Here is a 6147-nt window from a genome sequence, read left to right as displayed (position 1 = left end):
ATAACATGCTATATCTTGTTTTCATAACCCATTATGAGAAGAGATAGAACCCTACAGCTCTCTTTCAGGATTAATTATGGAAGTCCGGAAGCATTATGTGTCAGTAGATATATTCCAGCTGTGTGTGACATGTTCTGAAAGAACAGCCTTGTATTGTAAAATGGAGGCTGTCAGAAAGTAAACAATTTAATTGTAATAGTTTATTGCTAGGAAAGTTCGGGTAATTGAAGAAAATCATGTTGCTTTCTTTTATCCATAAAAGCCAACAAGAAGTATTAATCTACATACACCAAAAAAACCTCTTTGCAAGTGAGTTTTGTACTCCAGTATATTTTTTTCTACTCACTACAAACGAGAAAAGACAAAGTTTTAGGGAATGACCCCCTCGCCACTCTCTCATGATTCAGTACTGTTTGCCTGTGCCTGTAAGCACATCCCTCTGGCCGCTGTCCTCTCAAACCCACACGGAAGTGAAAATGAGTGTTGTTTTAGAACAGAGCACGCCGTCGCCACCGTTTTCAGACACCAAGCTTTCTGTTGTCCTCCTGGTCCCCTAACTGAGGAATGCGTGCAACGCAGCTTAGGCCTTGTTGTCACTGACTAGGTTGAGGGAGGGGGAAGAAAGGTAACACTTATTAACTGCCAACCGTATCCCAGACAGTAAGGTAGAAACACACATACCAAATACCCACATCCATACGTATGTATGCTTAAATCCTTCATAGCAATCCATAAAGTATAATTAGTAGTATTTTCCCCAGGATGAAAAAAATGTTAGGCCAAATTAAGGATATGCGTGAAACAACCTGATACTATATACACTTGTTACAAATGTTTTCAAAATGACCAGCTCCTTTTAGAATTCTAATAATAAATGAGTGAATCTTTTATTGTCCTGATAACATCTCTTTATACCATATAAAATTGACTACTCAGTTTTTCTCAGTCTTTTTTTTTTTTTTTTTTGTCTGGCGAACGTATAGTGTACTCTTGGCTTCAGGACTAGAGTCCTGTGATTCATCTCTTCCATACAATACCCAGTGCTTGTCCCAACAAATGCCCTCCTCAGTGCTCATCACCCATTTCCCCAAACCCCTCACCCCCTTCAACCTCAGTTTGCCTCCCTCTGTTTCTATCTCATTTCTCCTTCCCTTCCCCTGTGGTCATCTGTTAAGTTTCTCAAATTCCACGTATGAGTGAAACCATAGGATATTATTCTTTCTCTGACTGGCTTATTTTGCTTAGCATAGTGCCCTCCAGTTCTATACATGTCGTTGCAAATGGCAAGATTTCATTCTTTTTCATTGCCAAGTAGTATTCCGTTGTGTATATATACCACATCTTCTTTATCCATTCATCAGTTGATGAGAACATTTGGACTCTTTCCATAATTTGGCTATCGTCAATAGCGCTGCTTTAAACATTGGGGTGCATGTGCCCCTTCGAATCAACACTCTTCTATATCCTTTGCATAAATTCCTAGTAGTGCAATTGTTGGGTTGTAGGGTAATACTATTTTTAATTTTTTGAGGAACCTCCACACTGCTTTCTAGATGGGCTGCCCCAGTTTGCATTCCCACCAACAGTGCAAGAGGGTTCCCCTTTCTCTACCTCCTCACCAACATCTGCTGTTTCCTGAGTTATTAATTTTAGCCATACTGATAGGTGTGAGGTGGTATCACAATGTGGTTTAGATTTGTATTTCTCTGATGATGAGTGATGTTGAGCATCTTTTCATGTGTCTGTTTGCCATCTGATGTCTTCTTTGGAAAAGTGTCTATTGATGTCTTCTGCCCATTTCTTCACTGGATTATTTGTTTTTCATGTGTTGAGTTTGGTAAATTCTTTACAGATTTTGGATACTAACCCTTTATCTGATATGCTATTTGCAAATATCTTCTCCCATTCCATCGGTTGCCTTTTAATTTTGTTGATTGTTTCCTTTGCAGTGCAGAAGCTTTTTATTTTGATGAAATCTCACTAGTACATTTTTGCTTTTATTTCCCTTGCCTTTGGAGACATGTCAAGTAAGAAGTTGCTGGGGCCGAGGTCAAAGAGGTTGCTGCCTGCTTTCTCCTCTAGGATTTTGATGGTTTCCTATCTTACATTTAGGGCTTTCATCCATTTTGAGTTTAATTTTGTGCATGGTTTAAGAAAGTGGTCCCGTTTCATTCTTCTGCATGTTGCTGTCCAGTTCTCCCAGCATCATTTACTAAAGAGACTGTCTTTTTTCCATTGGATACTCTTTCCTGCTTTGTTGAAGATTAGTTGGCCATATATTTGTGGGTCTATTTCTGGGTTCACTAGTCTGTTCCATTGGTCTGTGTGTCTGCTTTTGTGTCAATACCATCCTGTCTTGATGGTTACAGCTTTGTAATATAGACAAAAGTCAGGAGTTGTGATGCCTCCAGCTTTGGTTTTCTTTTTCTTTTTCTTTTCTTTAAATTTTTTAATGTTTATTTATTTTGAGGGATAGAGAGAGTGTGAGCAGGGGAGGGGCTGAGATAGAAGGAGACACAGAATCTGAAGAAGACTCCAGGCTCTGAGCTTGTCAGCACAGAGCCCAACACAGGGCTCAAACTCACGAACCCCAAGGTCATGACCTAAGATGAAGTCGGAGGCTTAACCTACTGAGCCACTCAGGCACCTGGTGGTTTTCTTTTTCAACATTACTTTGGCTTTTTGGGGTCTTTTATGGTTCCCTACAAATTTTAGGATTGTTGATTCTAGCTCTGAAGAATGCTCATGCTATTTTGATTGGGATTGCATTGAATGTATAGATTGCTTTGGGTAGTATTGACATTTTAACAATATTTGTTCTTCCAATCCATGAGCATGGAATGTTTTTCCATTTCTTTGTGTCTTCTTCGATTTCTTTCATAAGCTTTCTATAGTTTTCAGCATACAGATCTTTTACCTCTTTGGTTAGGTTTATTCTTAGGTATTTTATGGTTCTTGGTGCAATTGTAAATGGGATTGATTCCTTGGTATCTCTTTCTGTTGCTTCATTATTGTAGTATAGTAATGAAACTGATTTCTGCACATTGGTTTTATATCCTGCGGCTTTGCTGAATTCAAATATCAGCTCTAGCAGTCTTTTGGTGGAGTCTTTCGCGTTTTCCATGTAGAGTATCATGTCATCGGTGAAGAGTGAAAAGTTTGACTACTCTTTTGCCAATTTGGATGCCTTTGATTTCCTTTTGTTGTTTGATGGCTAGGCTAGGACTTCCAGCACTATGTTACACAACAGTGGTGAGAGTGGACATCCCTGTCGTGTTCCTGATCTCAGGGGGAAAGCTCTCAGTTTTTCCTCATTGAGGATGATATTAGCTGTGGGCCTTTCATATATGGCTTTTATGATGTCCCGACTTTCTTGCGGGTTTTTATTAAGAAAAGGTGCTGTATTTTGTCAGATGCTTTTCCTGCATCTATTGAAGGATCATATGGTTCTTATTAACCTTTCTTTTATTAATGTGATATATCACATTGATTGTTTTGCAAATATTGAACCAGCCTTGCAGCCCAGGAATGAATCCCACTTGATCATGGTGAATAATTCTTTTTATATACTGTTGAATTCGATTTGCTAGTATCTTACTGAGAATTTTTGCATCCTTGTTCACCAGGGATATTAGCTTGTGCTTCTCCTTTTTATTGGGGTCTTTATCTGGTTGGGGAATCAAAGTAATTCTGGCTCAGAGAATGAGCCTGGAAGCTTTCCTTCCATTTCTGTTTTTTGGAACAACTTGAGAAGAATAGATATCAACTCTAATTTAAATAGTAGAATTCCCCTGGGAAGCCATCTGGCCCAGAACTCTTATCTGTTGGGAGTTTTGATAACCATTTCAATTTCTTTGCTGGCAATGGGTCCTTTCAAATTTTACATTTCTTCCCATTTGAGTTTTGGTAATGTGTGAGTATCTAGGAATTTGTCCATTTCTTTCCAATTGTCCAGATTATTGGCATGTAATTTTTCATTGTATTATCTAATAATTGTTTGTATTTCTGTGATATTGGTTGTGATCTCTTGTCTTTCATTCATGATTTTATCTGTTTGAGTAATCTCTCTTTTCTTTTTGGGAAGTCTGGCTAGGAGTTTATCAATTTTGTTTATTCTTTCAGAAAAATCAGCTCTTAGATTCATTGATTTGTTCTACTGTTGGTTTTTTTTTTTTATTCTGTAGTGTTTATTTCTGCTCTAATCTTTATTATTTCTATTCTGCTGGCTTTGGGCTTTCTTGGCTGCTGCCTTTCTAGTTCCTTTAGGTGTGAGGTTAGGTTCTGTATTTGGGACCTTTCTTGCTTCTTGAGAGAGGCTTGACTGCAACGTATTTTCCACTTAGGACTGCCTTTGCTGCATCCCAAATGGTTTAGACTGTTATGTTTTCATTTTCATTTGCTTCTGTATATTTTTAAATTTCTTCTTAATTTCCTGGTTGACCCATTCATTCTTTAGTAAGATGATCTTTAACCTCAATATATTTGGGGGCTCTTCAAATTTTCTCTTGTGGTTGATTTCAGGTTTCAGAGCATTGTGTTCTGAAAGTATGCATGGTATGATCTCAATCCCTTTATATTTGTTGAGAGCTGTTTTGTGACCCAGTATGGGATCTATTTTGGAGAATGTTCTGTGTGCACTCAAGAAGAATGTGTATTCTGCTTTTGGATGAAAAGTTCTCAATATATCTGTTAAGTCCATCTGGTCCAATGTGTCATTCAGAGCCATTTTTTCCTTATTGATTTTCTGCCTAGATGATCTGTCCATTGCTGTAAGTGGAGAATTAAAGTCCCCTACAATCTTGGTATTATTATCTATACATTTACTTATGTTTGTGATTAATTGATTATATATTTGGGTGTTTAACATTGGGAGCATAAACATTTATAATTGTTAGCGCTTCTTGATGGACAGACCCCATAATTATGATATAATGCCCTTCTTCATCTCTTGTTACAGTCTTTGTTTTAAAAATTTAGTTTGTCTGATACAAGTGTGGCTACTTCACCTTTCTTTTGACATCCAGTAGCATGATAGATGGTTCTCTATCCCCTCACTTTCAATCTGCAGGTGTCCTTAGGTCTAAAGTGAGTCTTTTCTCTTGAATGCTGAAAACAAACTGAGGGCTGATGGGGCTGTGGGAGAGGGGAAGGGGGATGATGGGCATGGAGAAGGGTACTTGTGGGGATGAGCACTGGGTGTTATATGGAAACCAACTTGACAGTAAACTAAGAAAAAATAAATTAAAAAAAGTAAAATGAGTCTCTTATAGACAGCATATAGATGGATCTTTTTTTTTTTTTTTTATCCATTCTGATACCCTTTGTCTTTTGATTGGGGTATTTAGCCCATTTACATTCAGAGTGATTATTGAAAGATACAGATTTAGTGTCATTGTGTTATATGTAGGTTTTGTGCTTGTGGTGATATGTCTGGTTCTTTGTACTCTTTGCTGCTTTCCACTCACAGAGTCCCCCTTAGGATCTCCTACAGGGCTGGTTTAGTGGCCATGAACTTTAGTTTTTGTTTGTCTGGGAAAGCCTTTATGTCTCCTCCTATTCTGAATGACAGGCTCGTTGTGGATTTTTCCTATTGATCACATTATTTCCTGCCACTCTTTTCTGGCCTGCCAAGTTTCAGTAGATAGGTCTGCTACTACCCTTATGTGTCTACCCTTGTAGGTTAAGGCCTGTTTGTCCTTTGCTGCGTTCAGAATTCTCTCTTTATTTTTGTGTTTTACCAGTTTCACTGTGATACATCATGGTGTTGACCTGTTTTTATTGATTTTGAAGGAAGTTCTCTGTGCCTCTTGGACTTAGGTGCCTGTTTCCTTCTCTATATTAGGGAAGTTCTCAGCTATAATTTGTTCAAATAAACCTGCCCCCTTCTCTCTCTCTCTCTTATTCTTCTGGAACTCCTCTGATATGGATATTGTCTCATTTCATGGAATCACTTAGCTCTCTATCTTCCCTCATATTCTAGTAATTTCCTTTCCCTGTTTTCTTTCAGCTTCATTATTTTCCATAATTTTATGTTCTGTTTCATTTATTCTCTCCTCTGCTCCTTCCATCCTCATTGTCACTACATGTAGTTTATTTTGCATCTCATTTATAGCATTTCTTAATTCATCATGACTGTATTCTTAGGTC

Source organism: Hyaena hyaena, unplaced genomic scaffold (assembly GCF_003009895.1).
Source record: "Hyaena hyaena isolate Hyena2069 unplaced genomic scaffold, ASM300989v1 scaffold_80, whole genome shotgun sequence".
Taxonomy (NCBI): Eukaryota; Metazoa; Chordata; class Mammalia; order Carnivora; family Hyaenidae; genus Hyaena; species Hyaena hyaena.
Note: the sequence above shows the minus strand (reverse complement) of the source record.